This window comes from Manis javanica, chromosome 4 (genome assembly GCF_040802235.1).
Source record: "Manis javanica isolate MJ-LG chromosome 4, MJ_LKY, whole genome shotgun sequence".
Classification (NCBI taxonomy): domain Eukaryota; kingdom Metazoa; phylum Chordata; class Mammalia; order Pholidota; family Manidae; genus Manis; species Manis javanica.
Window position 1 is genome coordinate 6,399,533 of NC_133159.1, and position 13,015 is coordinate 6,412,547.

The 13,015-nt window shown below is 39.5% G+C and overlaps 1 protein-coding gene across 7 annotated transcripts in view; it reads right to left on the reverse strand.

The window, feature by feature from the left end:
- Window positions 1-13,015, reverse strand: part of RERE (arginine-glutamic acid dipeptide repeats) — a 412,748-nt gene that overhangs the window by 253,844 nt on the left and 145,889 nt on the right. The gene's annotated exons all lie outside the window — the stretch shown is intronic.

A 13,015-nucleotide genomic window follows, 5' to 3' on the forward strand; every position in this document is an offset into this window, starting at 1 on the left:
AGAAGCTGTAGTAAAAATTATTTCTACCTTAAAAAAATAATTTGGACAGCCTTGGAAAATATCTCTAGATGTCTCAGAGTACTTCTCTGTAGACTCTGCCCACTTCTCTAAATTTCCAGAGCTCCTCACAAGAAGAAACACAAGAGTTGACTCAAATAAAAGTGACAACCTCAAAGCAAGATTCTACAGCATGTACAATTTTTCACATCTTCTAAGTATACTATTGCAGTTATTTTCTAGTATCTTGAAAGACGTATTATTTCTACCTTAACAAAACCTAACAGCTTCCAAAAACAACCTTCCATCTGGGGAATATCAGGTGGTTTTTACATTCTTTCAAATTCCCACTATTAATAGCTTCTCTAATAAACACCTCCACAAAACAAAACCCAACAATGAAAGTCTTGTGTTTTTAAGAGTTTACAATGAGAAGAGAGAATACCAAACTCCAACCCACCATAGTTCTTACCAAGTTTTATAGGGGGGAGGGAACTGTTTTATTTACAGGTCAGTTTTGGAACACAGTAATTAGTAATTTGTCTTTTGCAACCTTTCATCATCCTCTCCAATATTTCATCTCATCAATGAGATGAAATTCTCCTCAACAATCTGTATCTATGTGCCAGATGTTTAAGAACTAAAGATACAGTAAGGGAAGCACTCATTGTCCTTGTCCTCAATGCTCTAACGCAAAAAAAGACAACTGATCAATGTAAGAATCATCTGTTTCTCCTGTTACCAGGGCCAGATAGGAAACCACACATGTCTACATTGGTCCGCTTTACTTAGACAACAAACAAAATCAGTTCGCAATTATATGCCTCCGACAAAGAGAAAATTCTCTGTGGGCATGCCAAAACCATAAAAATTATCATATAGTCTCTCCAAAACTCTCATGTCAGACCTAACCTCAGAAAAGACCTCCCTGTAAGCACTTCAAATGTGCCCAAGCAGTCAGGAAAATACAAAATGTTAACAACGACCTTTTGGGGACAGTGTGATGGAGCAGCAATAATGCTGACAATCTACGAGCAAAGTGAGATGAGGGAAAGGCACCAAGAGAAGAACTAGATGGCACCGAGAAGTGTAGTTGTCACTTTGCTAGAAATGATATTACAAAGCAGACAATACAACAACAGGGTCTTCAGAACAACAAGGGGTTTACAAAGCTGGTCCCTGCTGTGATCCATTCAATTCTTTCCCTCAACAAGTCAGTGAAGTGAACCGGAAGTAAGTCCCCATCCCTACTTTACAGACTACAGAGGGCAAACTGAGGAGAGATTGTCTGCACAAGGCCACACAGCCAACGATTCTAAATCAGTGGGGACACATTGCACAAAGCGCAAACCTAGACGCTTCCTTCTACACAGGAAATATGCTCTCAGAATTTCAATTTTCTAAAAACATTTTAAGACAGTGAAAAAGTATTCTAATTATTCTAGTACTGGCTAAAGTTCTGTTTAGATGAATCATCTGCTAAACAGACAGTAATAAACTCCCAAGTCCCTGTAGGTCACTGGTGTTAGTGATTCAAATACACAGAGACATATTACTTTCTCCACCAGGCTTCAGGTTAGAGCAGGAACAAGCCAATCACACAAGAAAGAAAACTATCAGCTAACAGAGTTGTTAGAACGTTCCTCTTTGACACTGAAAACACACCAAAGTCTACTGAGAATCTAAAAAGAACAAGGGGCTTAAGCTAAAAAACTCAGATGCAATTCAGGATAGACATACTTCAGATTAAATTTAAAGAAAAAGACCATTCTTTCTAGGGTTAACAAGATAACTGCCTCAGAAAACTGGCAAAAATATTATTTCAGCATTCAAAAAGGAAAAAATAATTAAGTCTAAATTGTACATTCAACACTACTCCCTACAAAATCATATACTGTGTTTCCATTTACAAATAAATGAGTCGTTTCTGCCAAGTGAGCCAGAAAAAAAAAGAAATCCTGTATGTATGTCTACATATACGTGTGTGTGTGTGTGTGTGTGTGTGTGTGTGTGTGTGTGTGTGTGTGTGTGTGTGTCCTTTCAGAGAAGTAAGAACACTGACAATCCAAAGCAAAAGTCAAACCAATTACCATTTACATTTGGCTCTAAATTATAGCTCAGTGGGGACACATATATTTTTTTCCTCTGCATTTGCCATACTAATCACAATTTTTCTGAGCCTCACTATACAATGGCCAACATACCACAATGTGACATTTGAGGAAAGGCACCAAGAGAAGAACTAGATGGCACCGAGAAGTGTAGTTGTCACTTTGCTAGAAATGATATTACAAAGCAGACAATACAACAACAGGGTCTTCAGAACAACAAGGGGTTTACAAAGCTGGTCCCTGCTGTGATCCATTCAGTTCTTTCCCTCAACAAGTCAGTGAAGTGAACCGGAAGTAAGTCCCCATCCCTACTTTACAGACTACAGAGGGCAAACTGAGGAGAGATTGTCTGCACAAGGCCACACAGCCAACGATTCTAAAGCACTTCTCCCAAAGATAAATCTCATCTGACCCGATTACATGATTACAATGTCCAGTGATAATCCATGCTGCCAGAGTCACCAGCTCTTCATAAGTGCCAACTTTTCCTACATGTATCCATGCATGATTCGCACAGACAGATTTAGGAAACATATCACTTTACTCTCTCCCCCTAAAAAAGAAGATATTTTTCTCCACTAAGAAAGATAAAAATACTGAAAGTATCTGTTGATCTTCTGTTCAACCCAGTTAAACAGGAAATACATTATACCTTAATTATATAACAAAAGGAAGAAAATCTAATACAGAATATGTTTCAGATTCATAACAATCTTCATCTACTCACTGAACAAAATGTCTACTGAATGGCCTGCTTTGTTCTAGTTACTACTCTGGGTGTGAGCAACACAGCAAAGTCTCACATACAAACATCCCTGCCTTGTGGAGCTGATGTTCTAGGGAGCAGAGAAAGATAATAAATAAAAGGATTTATATATTATGTGAAAATATCTTAAACGAGGAATCCAAAGAGGACAAGGGAGTATGGGAAGACTGCAGTTTTAAATGATCAGGGAAGACCTCACTGAGGTGGCTCTGTTCCTGCGTAAGAGTGTTGGAAGGGAAGCTATGAGGATACATGAAGAGAGATCATTCCAGGAGAGAGAAAGGCAGGTGCAAATGTCCAGAGGCAGGAGTGAACGAGGCACACTCAAGACACAGGAAACCAGAGAGGATGGAGCAGCATGAGGAAGAGAGTGGTCAAAAATGAGTTCAGTGAGGTGAAAGGGGGCCGTATCCGGCTAAGCCTTGTAAGCCACTTAAGGACTCTGGCTTTTACTCAAGTGCCACAAAGTGACATGAAGTGACTTAAATGACACTTCAGCCAATTCAGAGATCCAAGTAGCAGAGAAAGACATGACCAGACCTCCGTTTAAGATCACTCTGACCACTGAGAAAAAAATCTGAAGGGATGCAGGGACTACAACATGAAGGCTGGTAAGGGAAGAGGCTTACTGCAAGAAGTTACGTAAGAAGTAAGGGTAGCTGAGACAGACAAGGGTGGTAGGAAGAGAAGGGGAGACATCTTATTTTCTATGTATTTTTAAGATAAGACTCAAGCAGGATGTGCTGACAAATTGGGATGTGAGGTAACAGAGAAAGAAGTCAAGAAATTCCAAGGGTTCTGACCTGAAGATGGATGGATGAACCTGATATTATATGAGTTTTGGGAGAAAGATCAGGAACTCAGGTATAAACATGTTAAGTTTGCAAAGCCTATAAAAAGTACATAAAGATGTTAAGTAGGCAGAGGCACAGGTTGGAGATAAAAATTTAGTTTTTAATTTACTTTTTAAAGCCATGTAATTGAGTGATGAGATTACCAAGAAAGTAAGTGAATGTGAATAGTTTTTCTGATAAAATTTTTAAAACCCACAAAAACATTTTATTACTCATGCTGGAATGGAGAGGATATTCAAAACAGTCTTACAGATTATACATTTCCAGAAGCAGTAACCCTAGGACTCATAAAAAATACATATATTCCTCTTACTAGTTTCCAGATTCATTAGACTTCATCAGTTTACCTTAATTGATAAATCTGGTCAACTAGCTTAGTTTTGTTTTAATCTAATCAGGGTCAAAGGCCTTAAACAGAGTCAATGATAGTTCTGCTCTTCATTACTTCAGGTTACTTCAACCTCTACACAAACATCGTTTGCCTCTTCAAACTGAAGCCAACACCCACCCACAAACCCCTCCCACTATTTACCAGAACCTGTTCTGATAAAGTACTAAAATTTCAGTCATGCTCAGAACCCAAACCTCATTTAAGAAAACCACTTACATTGTTAAAACCTATACATGCTTATGTTACTCTACAAGAAGATATGTCAAAGAAATAATCAATCTTCCCATGTTTTCTTCCATCTGCTACCTCTATAGCTTTTCTTCTTCCTTCCTAATTACAACCCTTTAGTAGAATTTGTGCCTCATATCCAAAATTACCGAGTATCATAATTCTTCCAAGTGGTAAAGATACCTCAAGACAAGTGCTGGGCATAGAAGCCACAGGGCATAAATCTGTAAAGAAGTAAAAAGCTAACCTTTTCAAACAATATTGCTTTTCTCTCACTTACCAACTTTACATCTCCCTGTATGGCCCCGGAAGATGACTGGTTAGCCAGAGACGGGTAAGATTCCTCAAGGGAGGAACAACCTAAGACAGGCACAGTCGCAGGGGGGCCATCAGGTGAGAAATTGGGGATCAACAGAGGTGAGGCTTAGAACCTCACCTCCCGTTTTGAGAGAAATCTTCTGCATCCGTGGATGTTTTGCTGCCCTTGTCTAGCCTGGATTAATACTTAGTCCATAGGCACACACCTGATCATCTGATCATCTACATTTGCCCTCTTACAGCACTAAATTATGTTTTCTACCTTTATCTTGCATCTACCTACCACTTCAGCATTTCATTAAAATAATAATAATAATAATAATAATAATAATAATAATAAGGGAGAAATGTGGGATCCACATATAAATCAAGTATAAAAATCAAACGAATAATCATATCTGACTTGATTGTTTATAGTTCATGATGCATGATCAAAACTGAAAGTTTCTGTGATGACTGCCCTTGCACTGTTCACCATGTAATAACTTGTTCGTTATGCTTCAGAAGATTGGAGACGGTTGAGAATTAGGCTTGGGGTTGATTAATGATTGTGCATTGAGCTCCTCTACAGAATTTTATTGTTGTTAACAACCATTTGATCAATAAAGATGAGAGATGCCCTCTCAAAAAAAAAGAAAACTGCTTACAGTATCACTTTTTAAGAAGTACCAGGAGGTTTGGCCCCATAGCAGAACTGCAAGAATACTGGACTAAGACCCCGAGATCTACCTCTCTGAATCAGTTTCACTGCTGTAAAATAGGGACAAAAACTAGGTACTTAACAGAGCTGTGTGAGAATTAAGGTAATTAAGTAAACCATATGTAAATACAGTTACAGAGTGTGGAGTGCTTCACAGATGTAAACCATCAGTAACATATATTTAAATTAGTCATGACTTATTATCCACTAGAATAGATAATACCCAATAATGTATTGTGCTACACAAGATATAAACATAGCCATGCACCATCCCTATCCTCAAGAACTTACTATTAACTTGGGGAGAAAATCTCATTGCATAATTAAGAATTAAACTGTGCAAAACTGACTACAAATTAAGTAAAAATTCAAAGTATTAGGTAAAACTCACCGATTCAAGAAAACCTGCCCTCTGTCCTTAGTTCCCAATCCCTAAATTCTAATCATCTAAATTGCTCAAGCCAGGATTCTGTAGGACACTTGACATTTAAAACAAGTGCAGTTAGTAAAAAGTCCAATTAATTCTTTCCCATTCAACCACAGCAACAAGTATTTACATTCACCAAATGTACAACCACATACCAGGCATTTTGTTCAGCTCTTAGGGTCTACAGATCACACCTTGAACATCTCTGCAATTTACCCATTACTCCAACTGCAATGTAAATTGCCTATTTCAAGCCATTATCTTTCACACAGATTAATACAAATGCCTTCTAACTCTAACTGGTCTCCGTCACTATAAAATTTTGTTTTCATCTTCCTTCCAATTTGTCCTCCAAGGCAGCCAGCCAGCATATCTGACACTCCATCACTCTTTTTTTTTTTTTGGTATCATTAATCTACAATTACAGAAAGAACATTATGTTTACTAGGCTCCCCCCTTCACCAAGTCCCCCCCACATACCCCTTCACAGTCACTGTCCATCTGCGTAGTAAGATCCTGTAAAATCACTTCTTGTCTTGTCTGTGTTGCGCAGCCCTCCCCGTGTCCCCCACGCACTATACATGCTAATCGTAAGGCCCCCTTTCTTTTTCCCCGCCCTTGTCCGTCCCTTCCCACATGTCCTCCCCAGTCCCTTTCCCTTTGGTAACTGTTAGTCCATTCTTGGGTTCTGTGATTCTGCTGCTGTTTTGTTCCTTCAGTTTTCCTTTGTTCTTATACTCCACATGAGTGAAATCATTTGGTACTTGTCCTTCTCCGCTTGGCTTATTTCACTGAGCATAATACCCTCTAGCTCCATCCATGTTGTTGCAAATGTCCACCACTCTTTTTTAAATAGGCTTATTGAGTTATAAATTCACATACCATACAATTCATCATTTAAAGTACAATTCTCCCAAATTGCTTTTTAAAGATTACAGAAAGCAGCATGTCCTAGCACCCCTTAACCTCTCCTCCTTCCCTCCTTTGTGCTCCAGCAGCCTCAAAACATTCCTCCAGTCCCTAGAACCCATCTGCAGAATACTGACCCCTCCCCTTTGTCTGCCTAACCTTTGTGCACACTCAGAGTCTCAGGCATTTCTGCTGTCCAACTCCAGGAAGCTTCCCAGACCCAGTCAAAGTCTAGCCTCTCATTGTGCCCCAACCTGTCTGAAAAATGGTCCCCATCAATCCCACTAGTATTATCTGTTGTTAACTTGTATCACTTTTTCTCCATGAACTGATAAGAACCAAGGCTACCATACTCACTAAAACAACTCCCACTAAAGCAATTTCCTCTCTGTATCAAATCCACTACAGAGTTATCACCCTATCATTATTTGACCATTCAGCATCATTACACACCCTCCTTCTGGAAAGGCTTTTAATTTTGGTGTTCCTGGCACAGTCTTCTCCTGGGTGCATCTAATTGCCCCTCTACCCCCAGTAGTGGGCCACCCAACTCTAATACTAACAAATTTCATACATGTCTGTCAGCCCACAGGTAACACACACACACACACACACACACACATCTACAAGAGTTCTGCAGAGCAAGATGCCTGTGATAACTGCCCATCTGAGGTCTCCTCTTGGATGTCTCAAAGGTACTTCAACATATCCAAACCAAAGGCACACTCTGATCGCAAATTAACCCGTCTTCGAGATGGATCTTTCTGTGACTTGGTGCCCTTGCCCATTCTGTTATGCAAGCCAGACAGACACACCTACGCAGCATCTTTAGCACCTCCTCTCTCATTCATCCTGTCAACAAATCCTATCACTGTACCTTATAAATTTCTCTCAAACTCATCTACTTCCAAACACCTCCAACACCACAACCTTAGTTAAAGCTATTAGTATGGCTTTTCTGGACCATTTTAATTGGCTTCTCTTAAAATCCACTCCTTTAAACCCTTATAATTCTATCTCTGAAATGCAGCCAGGGAGCAACCTTAATACGATTATGTCTATCCTCACCTTAAAGTATTCATTGGCCCCCCACTTCTGTTAGCTAAAAACCTAGATCCTAACAGTGATGTACAAGGCCCTTGTCTTTTTATCTGGCTTCATCTCACAGCATTCTCTGGCACTCTGTGCCCAGCCACACTACCATCCCCTCAGTTCCTAAGACACCAACACTTGCTTCTACCTGGAGGGAGTCCTTTGCTCAGTGAGTCCTCTTCTGTTTGGGATGCTCCTTTCCTCTCCTGGTCTAGATACGTCCTACTCTTCCTTCAGGTCACAGCTGGGAAGCAACTTCCTCAAGATACCATTTTGTTCCCAAATGACTAGGTTAAATCCCTTTGCAGCACTTTCCACCACGGTCATTTTACATTTAATTATGTGATTTGATTAACCATCTGTCTCCACTTCCAAGCTAGGAGCTCCACGAGGGGCTGACCCTTGACTGCTTTTGCCCTCTGTTGTATTCTCACACTAACTCACTGCCTGGCACACAAAGATGAGTAATGAATTACTTCTTCCTGCCCTCCCTTTCACATAAGCTGGATCAAACAAGAGGGCATTATGATAAGATTTTTAGTTGTAAAGAAAATATTTCATGAGTAAATAACGGAGCTGGTGCCTGGGCTGCCTCATCAACCATGAATAGGATGAGGAGGAGCCAGGAGAAAACAGTCCAGGTGCAAGGAAGTTCAGCAACAAGAGCGCTCAATTAAATCACTGCCCTTGAGGGCAGCTACAGGAAAAACCAGTAGGAAATCAGGTTAAGGAAAGAGGGGTAAGAGATCATAGAAGCCCCTAAACTAATAAAGCAGCAAACACTCACTGAGCACTTAACATGCACTAAATAAGCATTTTACAAACGTTAATTTTTTAAATCTTCATTATGAAAAGAGTGACAATGTATCATCTAAACTGGGACACATCCGAGAGTAAAAAGAATAATACTTAAGGAAAAAAGTATGCTTACCAGGTCACATGATCATCCTAACTATAACTCTATTATTAGTAGATAGTATTGTTATGTACATTTTCCAAATGAAAAAGCATGCATAGAGAGGCTGAGCAAGTAGACCTTGCTTACATACACAGTATGTATTTTGGTGAACCCAAACCACACAGCTCTGTGTGTCAGACATAGTATATGAACCCAGGCTGCTGACTCCAGAGCCTATATCCCAACCACATGGCTATACTCCCTTAAATTACACGGCCTTAAAAGCCAAGTTATCCACTAAAGTAGACTAAATGAACAGGGTGGCACTGTAGGTTTCTGAGATGAAAACAGCACTTTGGGAACATTCAGACTGTCTGACCGAGCAATTTTCCACAAGAGTTGTTAGTGCCATCCAAACTTGCTTTCAAATCCACTATTTCTGAAAGTCTAAATCAGGAGCCGAAGCACCTCAAGAACTTCGGCTTTTGGCATTTATGCATTTACTGTGTCTCAGTAAATACTTCAGCATTCTCTGCATCCTTCCTTAGGAACAAAATGACATGGTCCAAGTGTAGGAGACCTAAGTACGCTACACACTCTGCTGGACACTGCCTCCAAGAGAAGCAGCTGCAGAAAGACCAAAGAGGAAGGCTACAGCTGGATGACTTGGTTTCAAAGGGAAATCAATTTTCTTTTCCTGTTTCATTTCATATCAACAACCTGGAAAAGAAAATGTAAAGACTTTTGCTCAAGAAACGCAAATGTCACTCTAAGCCTTGTACTCACTGGACAAGAAAATAAGGCATCCTGATAAACAGCAATTTCCTGCAGAAAATACCCCAAAATATGCCAGAGAATCACTGATGAACCTGCAAAGTAACACTGTACTATAGGATCAGCAGATCTGTGAACCCATGCCAAGGTTGGACTGTTTTATCTGAAACTGATACAGTACTGCAAGTAGTGCTACGTAAAAATAATGGGTTGTGAAGTTCTTCCACCTAACCAAATCCAGGAATATAAGAAAATGGCTACATGTGCTCCTCCAACAAATCTCTACATTTGGGGCTAATGAGTGTTTAAACTCAGTCAATTCTGGGTTTACATACTCATTCCCAGGACCCATGTGTTATTAAAAGAACCTAAACCACCAAGGCAGGATGCACTAGTCAAATTCAGAGAGCAGCCTTTCTGGTATCAAAACAGAGGGAGGCACAGAATGAATGCCCCTTGTTCAGAGATGGATGTAATGCTGAGCATAGCACTTCTCAACTCCTTGAGAAGCCCTGGGGGAAAAGTGAGAGAAATAAGATAGATGAACTATGACAAATAACTTAACTTCTTCCCTAAAGACATAGTAACAAAACACAGGATCTGCAAAAGGTAGGGAAAGTACCCAGAGCAGCAAAAAATCTAGGCTGCAATTAGCAACTCAATTAAAGTTTAATAACAAATAAATATGTAATCTTTTTATTTGAAGTAGGAAAACAGAATTTCCAAAAATGAGATGCCCAAGGAGGTTTCTTAAATAATCAATCCTCCCTTTCCTTAAAGAACACACACAACTCATTCATACAAGCACTTGCTTTATTTTATTTTTTTTATTAAGGTATTATTGATAAACACTCTTAGGAAGGTTTCACATGAAAAAACAAGGTGGTTACTACAATCACCCTTATTATCGAGTCCCCCCATACCCCATTGCAGTCACTGTTCATCAGTGTAGTAAGATGCCACAGATTCAGTATTTGCCTTCTCTGTGCTACACTGTCTTCCCCGTGAACCCCGCCCAACACCATGTGTACTAAACATAATACCCCTCAATTCCCTTCTCCCTCCCTCCCCACCTGCCCTCTCACACTCCTCCCCCCTTTGGTAACCACTAGTCCCCTCTTGGAGTCTGTGAGTCTGCTGCTGTTTTGTTCCTTCCAAACACTTGCTTTATGACACTGTTAACAGTGAAGTTTTTGCTGATTATGTACAGAATTTTTTAACCTTGCACATTGCCTGCAATTGTGTTGTTTCTCCTCAGCGGATTAAGGAAAACTCACTGCTCATTCTAAACCAGGGCTTCTCAATTGTAGCAAGATTAACATTTTGGGCCAGATCATTCTTTGTTTGAGAGAGACCTGTCCTATAAATTATGCGTGGTCTCTACCCATGTAGATTCTAGAGCACAACCCACTGTTCTAATCAGGACAACAGAAAATAACCTCCAGATATTGCCACATACCCTCTGGGGAGCAAAGTTGCTCACTTAAGTACCACTGCTTTAGACAAATAAAATAATTTGCCTATCGCAGATTTCAAAGGATTAACCATCTGTGTTGCTTTATTCAAAATTATGCTTGACTAATATGGAATCCATTTACAAAAACTGTAATACGGCATTTTCTTTGTTCTCTGAAATAAACTGAACTAATTCAAGGCACTGCCTGAAATAGTAACTACACAGATGTGTGAAGCTAAATTAGGAAAACAAAAGTAAATATCCTGAAAATCTTGATGTTTCCTGGCAAGCCCTGAAGGCTGTTAGGGGTAGTATTTTATTGGTGACCTTCTCTATCAAGCGGATGTTTCTGCTATCACAGAACCAAAGAGAAAACCTGGTGTCCACAATAACAAGTTCAAGGGAAATCAAATGCCTGTGAAACCAAGCCCTCTGTTGAGAGGGGAAAGAATTCCTAAACTCACTTTCCCAAAACATGGCCATAAACAGGAAACCAAGTGTAGAAAAGATGAATATAAAAACCAAACAGGTGGAAAAATAAAATTGGTATATCCATATAACAGAACATTATTCAGCAATAAAAAGAAATGAAATATTGGTGCATGTTACAACCTGGATTAACCTGGGAAACATTATGCTTTGTGAAAAAAGCCAATCACAAAAGACCAAATATTGTATGATCCCATTTATATGAAACGTCCAGAAAAGGCAAATCTACACAGACAGAAAGCAGAGTAGTGGTTGCTGGGCATGTGTGTGTGACTGCTATGGTTATGGGGTTTCTTTTAAGAGTTATAGAAATTGATAGAATGGTGGCACACAGCTGAATAAAAAGCCTTTAATATATAAAAACACTTTAAATGGGTAAATTTACATTTCAATAAAACTGTTAAAACATGCACACACCCAAACAATATTACAAGCTCATAAGAAAAAGCTCAAGCTTTGCTACAGCTAAAAAGAAAAGACACAACTGACCATAAAATTCACAAGGATGAACTCTACCTCTGCAATTGCGAAAAACCACCTTTGAAAGCAACAACAGCATAGCTAAGTAAACACAGAGAAGTTTTATTTCACATAATTGAGAATAAAAGAGAACCTTCTTTGGACCACAACAATCTTTAATATGTCAGGCTTGCTACCTCTGCACAGCACACTCAAAAGCAGGTAATTTGGGTTTCTTTCTGTCTGCAGAGCTCTAGGATTCAAATTAATCTGCAACCATGGCACACAAGATCTCAGCATATGATGAGAGAAAATGACAGGGTGAATTTTACACTTATCTTAATACAATTACACTTCATACAAATATGAAAAGCAAAAGCATTCCTAATATACTTCTAATACACGGGTACAAATTATATCAAGGGAAAAACAGAATCATAAAACTTAGTGGAGCAGTTCTTCTAAAAACATTTAAAATCTGAGTCTTAAATGAAAAAGAAAAGTAGCTCCAACTAAATGCACAACTCAAAACTCAATTTGCCATTTTCTATGTCTAACTGGGTGTGATTCTCTCTAGGTTGACCAAATGTTTTACCTGCCATCTTGTTAACCCAATGTCATTCAAAGAGAAAAGCAAAGGAGAATTGGAATTAATTACTCAATTCCAGATACCAGCAACTAGTGAGTGAGCAGGGAGTGTGGGGGATGGGAAGTGCCTAGGCCTGGACCACCACACTCAAGTGCTGTAGCTCTAACGCTGATCATCCAATAATGATCAATGTCCAGAGCAGAGTCCCTGTCAATTACTCCATTAATTCAGCAAACATGTACTGAGCACCTACTAGATGCCAAGCACTGCCCTAGTACCTACAGATACATGCATGACCAGAATACACACAATCTCTAACTTCAGAGAGCTTACACTTTAGCAGGGGAGGGAGCAGACAATAAACAAACAAGAAAACACACAGTACATTAGCTGGTGATAAGTGCTATGGAGAAAAACTAAGCTGGGCAAAGGGGACAGAGAGGTTGATCATTTATTTAAGTTAATCACTGATAAGGGGACATTAGACCTACAGGAAGTATGGGAGCAAGTTGTGTGGTTATCTGTGGGGAAAAGCATTCCAGGGAGAGAGACAAACA